The following is a 15260-nucleotide window of genomic DNA, read 5'->3' as shown; positions in this document are numbered from 1 at the left end:
ACTGTTAAGGTCATCAAGAGCAAGGAAAATATAAGAAACTGTCATAGTCTAGAGGAGCCTATGAAGACATAATAAATGTAACATGATATTAATGGGATGTTGGAACAGAAAAGGACATTATAAAATTTTCTTAGGAAAACTGAGGAAATCTGAATAAAGCATAGAGTTTAGTTAATAATTATATCAATACTGGTTCATTAGTTGTGACAAATGTACCATACATATTAATGCAATATGTTAGTAACAGTGAAAACTAGATGCAGGGTATATGAGAACCCTTTATACTATTTTTGCAATTTTTCTATAAATCTAAAACTATTCTAAAATGGGGGCGCCTGGGTGGCTCAGTTGGTTGAATATCAGACTTCAGCTCAGGTCATGATCTCATGATTCATGAGTTCGACCCCCGCATCGGGCTCTGTGCTGACAACTCAGAGTCTGGAGCCTGCTTTGGAATCTATGTCTGCCTCTCTCTCTCTCTGTCCCTCCTCCTCTTGTGCTCTCTCAAAAATAAACAAACATTAAAATTTTTTTTTATTAAAGAAACTATTCTAAAATAAAAAGTGCATTTACAAAGATCTATACATTTTAAAAAGCAGCAAACTTTTAAGTAAACTTATTAGGATCTGAATCTTCCTTTGTTTTGTCTGCCGGAAATTAAGAGTCAAATCTGAGGTTCAGGCCTTGTAGCCTGAAATTATGTTGTGTTTTTGTTTGTTGGGTCTTAATTTTTAGCAATTTTTATATTTTACCATTATTTTGTATGTATCTCTATAAATTATAATCTATACTTATTAGGGAAAACATTAAAGTTTAAATAAAATAAATAGGTACCTGCCTTCCATCTCAGATTTCCGAGCTCTGTATCATTCCTTAACAGTTGTCTTATATCCTACTTCCGGAATAAAAAATAATCAAATGGGCACCTTCTCAACTTCCCACTACTGAATTCTTGAATATACTTGCATCTGCTTACATCTGTGACCGTGCTCTTTTTCTCCCTTTTTGTTCTATTAGAAGAAGTGTATTTTTTCCTAACATCAACCCCTCTGCTTTTACTTGTAGGATATTATTTTAGGAATTACACTATGGATTTTTCCTTCTCATCCTAACATATTTCAACCTCCCTTCCAACTGAAACCTACCCATTGATATTTAAACATCTTTGTTTTTTCCTTATCTAGAAATAAAACCAGGGGTGCCTAGGTGGCTAAGTTGTTCAAGTGTCCAATTTTTTGTTTCAGCTCAGGTCATGATATGGTTCCTGAGTTTGAGCCCCACATAGGGCTGTGTACTGATGGTGTGGAGCCTGCTTGGGATTTTCTCTCTCTTCTCTCTGACCCTCCCCTGCTCATGCTCTCTCTGAAAATAAATAAACATTAAAAAAACAATAAACAACTAAACAATAACCATTTCTTGAATCCTTTATAAGGACAAAAATCCACTCCAACATTTTTCTTTGGAGGCACAAATGAAATACTGAGGCTGACCATGAGTTCAAGAAGGTACAAAGTGCAAGGAAATCCTAATCAGTGGCCTCTGAATTTAGAACTAACTGTTGCCTGTCAGCAAACAGGTGGCATAAGAGTCTTTGTTCTTTGTCATCCAATTTAGAATAGCTGGAGAAAGAATGATCTGGAACACTATCTTTCCAATAACATATGCCCTGAGATGAACCAGCTCATTTATCATATTTTTACTCAAAAAGGATAATAACGAGTAACTATAACCTTTTTTTCTCAGGGCTTTCTTCCTTACATACATTTTTTCAAGCAAATGCAGAGACTGCCCATTCCTGGATGTCTTCCTCTTCTTCCTTAAATCAGTGAATTTCAGGCTCTCGTCATCTGGATTACTGCTAGAGCTTCCAATGGTCTCCCTAACTAATGCATCTGTCACTATTCCAAATGTGAACGTGATTAGGTCATACTCTTGTTTTAGATCCTTTGATGGCTTACCATTGCAATACAGTAAGAGATAATTTTATTTAAGAACAGTTAATTTAGATTTTAATTTTCCCTGTAAACAACCACATCCAGACCAGTTAGGTCACTGAACTACCTTTAACACGTCTTCCAACCAATACATTCTCAGAGTAGGGGGTGGGGCAAATATCTGGGCTTTGATACTTATCAGCTAATAACCTTGGGCAAATTATGTGATTTTCTTGAGACTCAGCTTACATATCTGTATAATCTGAGACAAAGCCCTCAATTCAGAGGGTCGTTGTTAGGACTAAAGCAGTTAGGCTATATAATACACTTAACTATCTGGCACATAGGAAGTACCCAAAAAGTGTTGGCTGGTGTTATAGATTCTGGGTAGCCACCTCAGTAACAGATACTCCGACATTAATGGAAATCACTGTTGACAGTGGACTTTGTGTCTTCCAAAGCTGTGCTGAGTGGCCAAACCTTTTTTCAAGCCAGGTTTACCAGTGTATAATTTGTAAATAATAGAATATATGCCTTAAGAAGGTATAGTGGGATGGGCTTTAATTAATGTATACAATTGTGCAACCACCACCACAATCACAATACAGAATATTTCCATCTCCCCAGGGTCCTTTTGTGTCTTCCAAATGTGCATTACTGAATGGGCCAATTTTTAGAATGAAAGGTGGGAAGGTATCTATAGCACATTTGCTGAAGTCAAGAAACTTTAAAAAGTAAAGAAGGACGATTATTGGGTTTAGGCTTTGGTGTTTATTTTATATACCTCTATACTCTGTGAGAGGATTTTTCGTCATATGCTGCAGAAAGCCTTTGATGAAGAGCCAAAGTTTTAGAAATAAGCAATTTAAAAATGTATGAAATCTTAGATGAGAATTATATACATTCCCATGGCTCTGATGTTAATATTTTTTAAAAGTTGGTTCTTTTATGTAATAGTAATTGAAATCCCAGAGGCTTGCTTGTTAGAACAAACTGTCATATAGAAAGCCCAGCAAATGATGGAACCTCAGTTATTTTGAACAGTTAGCTCATTTATTGTATTTTTACGCAGAAAATAATGAATTACTTATGAACTATTTTCCTAGAGTGCTTCTCCTTATACACAAGCATTCTTCTAGGTCATGAGAATTAAAGTATTAAAAGAAATCATTAGAAATTACACAAAAATGTGAGAAAGGAGCAGTTATTAAGAGATAAGATTGAAGATATGAGAAAAGACCTATAACTTAGTACAGAGAGGAAAAAATATTAACATAGAACAGATGTGAAGGACTAGCAATCCTGAGAGGAGAGGAGCTAATTGAGAAAGGAGATGAGATTTATCTCAGGGGTTTTTACCTGTTCTGACCAGCTTTAAGGTAGTAACATTATTTTTTTAAATGTAACTTTCTCATGCTTCATGGACAGTTGGATACAGTGCTTTATGTAGTTCTTTTTTCTTTAGGTAGTTATAGACAAGCCAAATACAATAAATGATAGCAGAAAGTCTGGGGAAATGGAACCATTACTTAAGTTGGGACTATTCACAATTACTTTAGAAATACTGAATAAATAGAATAAGTACTGTATATTTTCTGATGGCTAAAGTAATTTTTTTTGTAAATGAGATTTTTCTTTTTTTAAATTTTTTTAATGTTTATTTTATTTTTGAGAGAGACAGACAGAGCATGAGCAGGGGAGGAGCAGAGAGAGAGAGAGAGAGGAGCAGAGAGAGAGAGAGAGGGAGACAGAGAGAGAGAATGAATGAATGAATGAATGAATGAATCTGAAACAGGCTCCAGGCTCTGGTCTATCAGCATAGAGCTGGATGTGGGGCTCGAACTCACAAACCATGAGATCATGACCTGAGCCGAAGTCGGACACTTAACCAACTGAGCCACCCAGGTGCCCCGTAAATGAGATTTTTCTTAAGGAACAGATTTTTTAGCTATCAAAGAGAGTGTAAGAACAGGTACCAAGCATGCATTGGATGGGTCACCAAGTAAGTCATTACCAGAGACTGAAAGGAAAGGAGAGCTAAGGATGTGGCTAAAGCCAAGTGGTTAAGTGGAGGAGGAAGGAGAGGGCAAAGGAAGAAATGCTCAATTAGTGTTATAATTGTCTACATTCTTCTTCAGGATATGTAGTGTGTGGATCAAAGAACCCCACCTTCAGATGCCCCGCAATGCGGTTCTATTCTTTGCCCCTAAAAATGTGGTTTTTATTTTGCTATAAAATTTTTATTTACTCTAAAACACTGATTTGAAAATGAGCATGTGTTACTCCTTACATACACTACTTCTGTAAGTGGGCTTAATAAGATAGTTACTTGCTAGCCAGGAATAACAGCGTAATTACTGCAGCCAGATGAACATCACCCAGAGCAATCTCAGCCTTCTCATTCTTCTGTTTAGTCAATTTTAAAAGAGTGTGCATTGTGTTCTTTTCTTTTTTTTAGGAATAATTGTAGCCCCTGGAAACAATGGGTGATATTATATGCTACAGCTATTTCAAATCCTGACTGAAAAAATCGGATACTATATTAGAATACAATATACTGTATTGAATTAGAACAAAGAAAAAGGTAACTGTAATATTACCATTTTAACTAACAGTGTGTGAGGAAAACTGAGAAGTTCAGTCTAAAATGGGTCTGAGTTCAGAAGGACACCTGTTTAAGTTATTCACCAGTTCAGCTAACTTCAACTCCTCTCTACTGCTTGCTTAAAACATTTTAGCCCAGTATTCAAGGCCCTCCACAGTATGTACCCAACCTGTCTCCATCAAACATACAATCAGTCACAATACCTTCTAGCTCTTTTGATGGTATATACCTCTCTTTTCCATCTCTGTGAACAGATAGAGGAATTCCTATGAGTTAAGGAATCCATTCATCAACTTAAGAACTTGTTATGCCTCAAATTGTATTGTGTGATCAGCACTTTCCCTGGGTTTTATCATCTATATCTTAGAATATTTTAACACTGTCTGTCTGTATCAGTGAAGATTTTGTCTGGCCTTATGTAATAAAAAGCCAAAAATTACTGGCTTAACTTATGCCTATTTTCCTCATATAACTTAAAGTGCAGTGCCAGTTACAGTGGCTCCATGATGTCACTTGCATCTCAGGATCATTTTATCCTCCATTTTGGTATCCTTAGTGTGTGCTTTTGGTCCTCGTCTCTGTCATCATGTTTTGCCTCACGGTCACAAGTCGCTGGTCACTTCCGTTGTCACTATTCCAGGAAGGTGGAAAAGCAAGAAGGTAAAGACTTTCCTAGAAATCTATTGAACACTTCTCTTTATATCTCATTGGCTAGAACTGTGTCAAAGGAGTCAAAGGATGTCAAAGATTTTTTTTCTCTCCATCTTTCAGTTTCCCTTATTTCTGTGAGTTCAACTCCTTTCTTTCTTTTTAAAAAAAGAGACGTTTTCTTCACGTGATGGTGGTAAAGAAGAGAGGAGCATGGTCAAAGAAAGCTCCAGTATGATAACATCTGGACGTAGTGATCCACAGGGAAGAGAGTTTATTCTTCTCAGTGTATTCATATAAAACACTGCCCTGGCCTGAGAAGTGTGCCCATTATCTGGGCCAATAAATGATAGGGGGGGATGGAGTACAATGAGTGGCCAGGCCTGTGTCTCATGTCTACCCTCTAAAGGGCATCCCCAGCAAAACCACACAGGAGAATGTTGTTTAGTCAAAAGAAAGGAAGTTCTACTGTCAGATGAAGAGGGTTAGAAACACTGGGCAAAGACAGGGTCCCTATAGCAGCACTGTGCAATTGGCAAGCCAATAGTATTTCTGCCATATTATATGGTATGTCAACTTTAGGCTTTAGTTGATGGTATGCTGAAAATATTGAAGAGAGCCAAAACTTCTAAGGAATATTCTAGCTCTGGCTACCAGTAACCCTGAAGTCTCTGTGGCCAAGGCTGTCAGTTGAATTCCAATATTCACCATCCCCTTCTTTCATAGTAAAATAATTTTAAGTATGGCACATGGCCATGTATTAGAAAGAGTACATTTCTCACGGGCGCCTGGGGGGCTCAGTGAAGTGGCTGACTCTTGGTTTCAGCTCAGGTCATGGTCACACGGTTCGTGAGTTCGAGCCCCACATCGGGCTCTGTGCTGACAGTGCAGAGCCTGCTTGGCATACTCTCTCTCCCTCTTTCTGCCCCTCCCCTGCTCATGCTCTCTCTCTTTCTCAAAATAAATAAACTTTAAGAGGAAAAAAAAAAGAAAGATTATAGATTATATTTCTCAGCCTCCTTTGCAGCTAGGTGCAATCACATGACTAACTTTGGGCTGATGGAAAGGGAACATATTTGATGTAAGCAACTAGGTGTGTGTGTGTGTGTGTGTGTGTGTGTGTGTGTGCGCGTGCGCGCATGTGTAACTAAAAACGACTATATGTCTTGATCTACCTCCAATTATTTCTTAATGTTTATTTTTCCGGGGGGGGGGGGGGAAGAGAGAGAGAGAGAGACAGAGAGAGAGACAGAGTGAGAATGGGGGAGGGGCAGAAAGAGAGGGAGACACAGAATTGGAAGCAGGCTCCAGGTGCTGAGCTGTCAGCACAGATCCCCATGCGGGGCTCGAACTCACAAACAGCGAGATCATGACCCGAACCGAAGTCAGACACTTAACCGACTGAGCCACTCAGGTGCCCCTAGCTCCAATTATTTATTACTGTCTATCTTCTTCATGAAATATATGAGCACTAGAACATGAGAGCAGAAACTTAATCTCTTTTGTTTATGCTGTCACTCTAATATCCATTATAGTGTTTGATACATAGAAAAGTTTCAGTATTTACTGAGTAAATAAACAGGTCATTCTTCTCTGCCTATTCAATTCCAACTTCCCCATGAAGCTAGATCTCTCAGCACATGGTCTAAAGTCTTCTCCTCCTATTTTGGATCACTCCTATAATACTAATTTTCCATGGAGCATGTTTAATACTTTTCATTTATTGTTTTCTTTGTTATAAATTCATTTACTTATGTTTTTTCTTACTTTTTTTTAATGTTTATTTATTTTTGAGTCAGAGAGAGACAGAGTGCGAGCAGGGGAGGGGCAGAGAGAGAGGGAGACACAGAATCCAAAACAGGCTCCAGGCTCTGAGCCATCAGCACAGAGACCAACACGGGGCTTGAACCCATGAACTGTGAGATCATGACCTGAGCTAAAGTCAGATGCTTAACCAACTGAGCCACTCAGGAACCCCATTTACTTATGTTTTATTTCTCAACCAGATTATAAAATCTTACAGGGCAAGCATCACAGTGTACTTATTTTTCATACTTCTTTCAGTCTGTAGCCAGTGTATCTGATATATGGTAAGCCCTCAATGAGTACTGCTGAACACGACCCGGACAGGCAGTTTAAGAGAGCCTTAGGAAAACTTAATACATTCACTGGATTTCTGTTCAAGAAATCTGTATGAGATAAACATAAGCATGGCTAGAAAATTAAAATTTTTATGGTTTTCTTGATGTTCAGCCTGTACCCTGAAGCAACTATGATGCGTTTCTAAGCATAAGCTTGTTTATCAGGATACAATTATGCTATTTTTAATATCTACAAGGAATAAGTAAAATTGAGACAGGTGTGGTAGCGCAATCTACCTAAGAAGTCCTTTCTTGGAGAGGATAGGCAATAAAATACTTAATATCTTTTCCAGCTCTAGATTTTAAGAAATTCAGGGTATTTCCTCACAGGCCCTCTTGTCCATTTAAGGCTCTGCTTGAATCCATATTTTATTGGCGCCTGTGTTTATTGCCTGGTTACAAGTGGTAGATCCAGGTGCCTCTAAAGAGAAACAAATACTCAGCATAGCAACACTGATGGAAAATCAACACATGCACATCACACAAAATTCCAACCTCCTTTTTTAATACGGAAATATGTAACCTCTGATATGGGCTTTCCCATTCATGCCTACATCAAGATAGACCAGAACACCAACATCCTCTCCCATATTGGTCTCAGTTCCTGCTTTCAAACCTCACCTCCACTCACCTGTGTTCTTGGGGTATACTTTGCCTCCATTTCCCTCATCTTGTCTAATGTTATGCTCCAACAAATCTCTGGTACTGCACCACCACTCAAAGTTTCTTCCCCTCCTCTTTACTCTTAAGTTCTTAGTTCTAATTATTCCTAGCAGTCCTTAGATTGGTCAAGTATGCCTTATAAGAATTTTTCACCAATGGCTAAAAACCAATTCCCAAAATGAAGAATAACTCCAAAGCAAATTATTTCCATGCTAAAATAGTAATAAAACCACCAAAAAAAAAAAAATTCCACCACCGCTCCATAGGGTATACACTCACTCACAGTATGTAACAAAAAATCCAACATATTATACTGTTTTATAACAAACTATAAAAACACCCAAGTAAACTCTGTTAGATATATATCATAAATCCTATTATAACATTTTTCTATATGAATATAGTTCTACATAGGAACTCAAATACTTGACATTTGAAATGGTAGGATAAAGACACTGGCAACCTTTCTAATTTATATTCATAGAAACAAATTAGTTCCTTGATACCCTATAAATTCTCTAACTTTACATTGACCTCAAAAATCAGTCTCCTCTCATCTGACTCTTTTGTGTCCAGTGGCAGCAGGTTCAGAGAACTACTAGTCCATTGTGGAGAAGGAAGAAAGAAGAATGTAGGAAAAATCGTTTTGAGTGAGGGGGAAAAAAGCACTATTTTGTAAGTTGCAGAGTGTGAAAAATTAAATTGTTGGCATTAAGTAGAGTCATTGGTGGGACTTGGGCGTGGGGTGGAGAGAAAGACAAAAGAAGTAGAGTTTTTTTTTTAAACCTGAGCAAATTAAAAAAATGCGGCAGTGATTAACATTAGGACAATCACAGGAAAATAAAATCACATTTTATCACTTTGCTAAGCAATGAACAATATTTACATAGTCTTCATAATAAAAGTAGCTCTTACTGACTTTAAAAATATGATATAAAATTATGATAAGAGAATACTGGGAAGATGGAAGAGTGGAAGAAGTGTCAAGAGATGGACTCCGCATCTACAATAAATAGCAAGTGAATAAGTAATACTAAAATGAGTAAATCAAGAGATGGTAGTCTATTCATTTATTCAGAAATATGGAGATAAATACCAGAAGAGTTAAAAGTGGGTAAGCAGGATTAGGTGGGGTTATTAGGAGACTGATAGTATTTTGAGGGGTGCCTGCGTGGCTCAGTTGGTTAATATATGACCTTGCTCAGGTCATGATCTCATGGCTTGTGAGCCAATTCTGTACAAGAGTCCCAAGTTGGGCTCTGTGCTGACAGCTCAGAGCCTGGAACCTGCTTCAGATTCTGTCTCCATCTCTCTGCTCCTCCCTCACTCATGTTCTGTCTCTCTCTCTCTATATATCTCAAAAATAAACAAACATTAAAAAAACATTTAGGGGCACCTGGGTAGCTCAGTCAGTTGAGCATCTGACTTTGGCTCAGATCATGATCTTGTGGTTCATGAGTTCGAGGCCTGTGTCAGGCTCTGTGCTGACACCTCAGAGCCTGGAGCCTGCTTTGGTTTCTGTGTGTCCCTCTATCTCTCCCTCCCCTGCTCACGCTCTCTCTCTCTCTTTCTCAAAAATAAACATTAAAAAACATTTTTAAAAAGCAGACTGATACTATTTTGATATATTTAGCTTAGCAACAGTTGTTCATGTATTACTTTGATAAAAATAACATTACATTATGAAAAATAAACCAAGCATTTCAAGTTAACAGGCTAGTTGTAGAATCTTATCTGTATTGCTTATGGTTTTACAGATTCAGACAGACTACTCAGTTTTCATCTTACTTTAAAGTGGTCTAATACTTCAAAGTGTGATTCAAAATGATCTTTCTTTATGCTGTGTTTTTTTCTTTATGCTGTGACAGCAATTGAAATAAAATGATATAAAGATAGGATTTGTCTGTTTTGTATTTGAACAATTCCTTATAATGTCCTGCATACTAACCGCTTTAGGAAAACTTGTAATGATATTTTAGTCCCCTTTTATTATATAAAAATGGCCTGCATTATTCTTCCATAAACAGACTTGCACAAATTAAAATCTTTAGTTCTCTGTTTATTCACATTCTCTTTCAAAAATTTCCTGACATTTATGGGTACATGTTACTAAATAATCACCCTTGTTAATTCTTATTGCATCAATGTCATGATTATACTACTAATAATCACTTTAATAAAATTGGCTTTTATGAGACCAAGGTTATCTTGAAAGAAGGCAAAGAATCTTCTAAAGAGTAAACCAATTGTGTAAATCACCACAGCCCTGTTAAACAATGGGAAAGAAATCAAGGAGGAGTAGTGGAGCTTCATTTCCAGAGAAAAGTTAGAATTGTACATTTGGACTTGACTGTCAAGTTATCTAGGAGACTGACTCCAACCTCATGTAAATGGCAGGGAACTAGGATGTAAGAAACCCAAATAACACTCCTGTTCTTGTGTTATAGAACTAATTGTCATCATAGACATGAATTATAGAGTGGAATATGAAGGGACATGGACTTTTTAAATATGGAATGCACTTTGGATTTTTGAATATTAAAAGTTTATCTATGTTCTTTCTCAGCTTGTCAATATATGTATAGAGAAACAAGAAAAGGTTAATTTAAACAAAAGAAACATTCTAGGAGTCAGCAATCATGACAGTCATAGCACTAGAAGGGAACGCTAAAAATCAAAAATGACAAATATAGGCTGAATGATCTAGCGGCCTCACCCCATCTAGAGTACATTGTTCAGAGCAAATATATTGGAAAAAGTTTCGATCAATATCAGAGGCAATTTGCCTAAACCATCAGCTGGTCATTTTATTGCCTGAAGTGCTTCTCTTTTCTTTAAATGTTTTATTTATTTTTGAGAGAAATAGTGAGAGAGAGCTGGGGAGGGGCAGAAAGAGAGGGATCCGAAGCAGGTTCTGTACTGATAGCAAAGAGCCTGATGCAGGGCTTGAACCCACAAACTGTGAGATCATGACCTGAGCTGAAGTTGAACATTTAACTGACTGAGCCACCCAGGCACCCCTGAAGTGCTTCTCTTTTAGCTATGTACTTGAAAGTTTCTGTGTTAGTTGTCCGTACAATCAAAATTAGTAAGTGTTGATTTAAGCAATAATCCTTAGATCGTTCCACTGTTTTCACTTCTATTTCCAAAGGTCTGTCCATCTTTCTTCCCCTTTGTTTATAGTGTAGATGTTTCCTCTATTAACAAAAGTCACTCACCACATTCTTGAATAACTTTTAAATTAATCTCTCAAATAAAACCTTGTCAAAGACTGTCTGGAAATACTATCACCATCCAAATGAAATAGAAGAAAAGAAATAATAATAATTAGAGCAAAAATCAATACATCCTCTAGCCAGGCTAACTAAAAAAGAAAAAAAGGCAGGGTGTGGGGGGAGAATCAAACTACTAGTATCAGAAATGAGAGAGGGGATATCACTACAGATCTTATGGAAATTAAGAGGATAATAAAGGAATATTATGAACACCTCCATGTCCACACATTTGATGACCATTTCAAGGAAATGGACCAATAAATTGAAAGACAATCAGACAAAATTCATACAAGAAAAAACAGAAGGTCTGAATAGCCCTATATCTGTTAAAGAAACTTAAACAATAATTAATAACCTCCAAAAAAGAAATCATCAGGCCTATGTGGAGTCACTGATTTCTAGCAAATATTTAAGGAAGAAATTATACCAATTCTGTACAATGTCTTTCAGAGGGCAGAAGCAGAAGAGATATTTCCTAACTCAATCTATGGGGCCAGCATTGCCCTAATATCAAAACCAGAAAAAGAGATCACATGCAAAAGAAACTACAGATCACTATCTCTCATGAATAAAGACACAAAAATCTTCAACAAATTATTAGTAAATATAATCCACGATGCATAAGAAGAATTATATACTATACTAACTGAGATTTATCCCAAGTATATAAGGCTCATTTAACATTTAAAACTCAATTAATGTAATCCATCACATCAACAAATTAGAAAAGAAAAATCAAATGATCATATGAATAGATGCATCAAAAGTACTTGACAAAATCCAAACCCATTCATGATAAAAACTCTCAGTAAACTAGGAACAGAGAGAAATGTCCTCAACTTGATAAACATCTACAAAAAACCTACAGTGAGAAACTTGAAACTTTCCCACTAAGATCAGGTAGAAGTCAAGGATGTCCTCTTTCACCACTATTTTTCAACATACTGGAAGTTCCTTCTAGTACAGTAAGGCACGAAAAGGACATATAAGTATTATAGATTAGGAAAAAAGAACGATCTTTGTTCACAGATGGCAGGATTGTCTATGTAGAAAATCTGAAAGAATTCACATAAAAACTCTTGGAATGAGTAAGTGATTACAGCAAGGTTGCAGGATATAAGGTTAATATGCAAAAATCAATTATATTACATTTCTGTACACCAACAATTAACGAGTGGAATTTAAAATTAAAAGCGCAATAGCATTTACAGTAGCATACCAAAAATGGCACACTTAGGTATAAATCTAACAAAATATATACAAGATATAAATAGGAAAACTATATAACTGAGATGAACAAAATCAAAGAATTAAATAAGTGGAGAGATATTCTGTGTTCATGGACAGGAAGACTCAATATTGTCAAGATGTCATTTCTTAACTTGATTTATAGATTTGATGCAATCCTAGTAAAAATTCCAGGAAGTTACTTCATGGCTATTGGCAAACTGATTCTCAAGTTTATGTGAAGAGGCAAAAGAGACAGAATAGCTTCTACAATAGCAAAGGAGAAGAACAAAGTTGGGGGAACTGACACTGCCATACTTTAAGACTTACTATGAAGCTACAGTAATCAAGACAGCATGGTATTGGTGAAAGAATGGACAAAAAGGTCAATGGAACACAACAGATAGCCCAGAAATAGACCCTCATGAATACAGTCAAAAACCTTTGACAAAGGAGCAAAGGGAATACAATGGAGCAAAGGACAGTCTCTTTAACAAATGATGCTGGAAAAACTAGACATTCACATGTAAAAAAAATGAATCTACATACAGACCTTATCCCCTTCACAAAAATGAACTCAAGACTGAGACTATAGACTTAATGTAAAACACACAACTATAAGACCTAGAAAAGAACATAAGAGAAAACCTAGATGATCTTGGGTATGGTGACGCCTTTTTAGATCCAACACTACAGATATGATCCATGAAAAAATTATTAAAATTAAAAACTTCAGCTCTGTGAAAGACAATATCAAGGGAATTAGGAAAAAAAAGCCATAAACTAGGAGAAAATATTTGCAAAAGACACATTTGATGAAGGGACTGTTATCCAAAATATACAAAGAAACTCTTAAAACTCAACAGTAAGAAAACAACCCAATTAAAAAATGAGCCAAAGACTTTACAGACCCTTCACTAAAGAAGATATGCAGATGGAAAATAAGCATACGAAAAGATGCTCTACTTCATAGATCATCAGGGAGATGAATATTAAAACAACAAAAGACACCATCACACATCTAATAGAATGCCCAAATCTAGACCATTGACAACACCAAATGCTAGCGAGAATGTGTATCAACAGGAACTCTCTTTCATTGCCAGTGGGAAGGCAAAATGGTATAAGTCACTTTCGAAGACAGTTTGGTGGTTTTCTTTTTTTTCTTTTTCTTTTTTTTTAATAAAACCAAATATATTCTGACCATATGATCCAGCAATCACACTCTTTTCTATTTACCCAAAGGAATTGAAAACTTCTGTCCACACAAAAGTCTGAAGATGAATATTTATAGTTTTATTCATAACTGCCCAAAGTAAAGAGTTAAAGACAAATTTGCTAAGTTGTATAAATTCCTAAAACACATCAGAAATCTATGAATTTGGTTTTACTGATATGAGTGAGAGATTCATAAACTTAGCACAAATAATTTAGGAATGTAAAATACTGTTTCCATGGGGCACCTGGGTGGCTCAGTTGGTTGAGCGTCCGACTTCGGCTCAGGTCATAATCTCACAGCTCGAGAGTTTGAGCCCCGCGTTGGGCTCTGTGCTGACAGCTTGGAGCCTGGAGCTTGCTTCGGATTCTGTGTCTCCCTCTCTCTCTGCCCCTCCCCTGCTCATGCTCTTTCTCTCCCTCTCAAAAATAAATAAACATTCAAAAAAATTTTTTAAATATTGTTTCCAACCCTACTTTCTTCAAGGACTTCATCGAAAATGCCATGGGAAAATATCTTTTGCTCTATTTATTTTCAAGTCATATAATTATATCCTTATAGACTGTCTAATATATATTAGAAAAAAGTTGATATTTTAGAGACCACATAGCTCTTCAGCCCCCCCCCCACCTTTTTTTAATGTTTATTTTTGAGAGAGAGACAAACACAGTGTGGGGGAGGGGTAGAGAGCGAAGGAGACACAGAGTCTGAAACAGGCTCCAGGCTCTGAGCTGTCAGCACAGAACCCGATGTGGGTCTCGAACTCAGGAATAGTGAGATCATGATCTAGGCCAAAGTCAGACACTTAACTGACTGAGCCACCCAGGAGCCCCAGCTCTACAGACCTTTTAAGAAAGATACTGAGCAAACAGAAATCATGGATGGTAAAAGACAGTATAGTTAGAGAATCTTCATTTATAAAAATTTAGAGCTTTATCATTTTGAAATATTTTTTTAAAAACAAAGAAGACTGATAGACTAATAGTTATAGTACACAAACTGTGGTAGAATGGAAAGAGCACTGACTTGAAAGACTTAAAATCTCAGTTCCACCATGTTTTAGCTATGCATGAATGATTTCAGGCAGGTCACTTACCATCTCTGAGCCTTATATGTAAAATGTTAATAATGCCCATATCAATCTCACAAGATGGTTGTGATAATATGCTCAACTTACGTGAAAATGCCTGGCACACTGCCTAGCATCAAGTAGCTCTCAGTGAACACCTCTTCCTTCCCTCCCTTTTTAATAAACAGAACTTATGAGGCTTCGGTGTATCTCTTGACAAAAATAAAACCAATGTCTTTTTCACAGGTAAATGATTTCTTGACTTGAATTTTTATAGGAGATGTACCCTAAGTACAGATAGGATTATAGAAGTATGGAAACAAAAAAGAAAGAAAATATATCTTGAGAAGCATCTAATAAGAAGCTTTCTTTGTTTCACACTGACATGCTTTGTGGTTACAAAGCAGGCTTCCAACCAACACCGGATCAAAATTAAAATTCTAGGCAGGCATTCAACTTTTATGATTGTGTCCATTCTTCAC

General features: G+C 36.6%; 1 protein-coding gene across 6 annotated transcripts in view; it reads right to left on the bottom strand.

Moving 5' to 3' along the window:
- VPS13B (vacuolar protein sorting 13 homolog B) overlaps positions 1-15260 on the bottom strand; it is an 801572-nt gene that overhangs the window by 259990 nt on the left and 526322 nt on the right. The window lies entirely within an intron of this gene.

This window comes from Panthera pardus, unplaced genomic scaffold, assembly GCF_024362965.1.
Source record: "Panthera pardus isolate Hobbes unplaced genomic scaffold, ASM2436296v1 HiC_scaffold_7, whole genome shotgun sequence".
Classification (NCBI taxonomy): Eukaryota; Metazoa; Chordata; class Mammalia; order Carnivora; family Felidae; genus Panthera; species Panthera pardus.
Note: the sequence above shows the minus strand (reverse complement) of the source record. Positions and strands in the feature narration are given on the sequence as shown.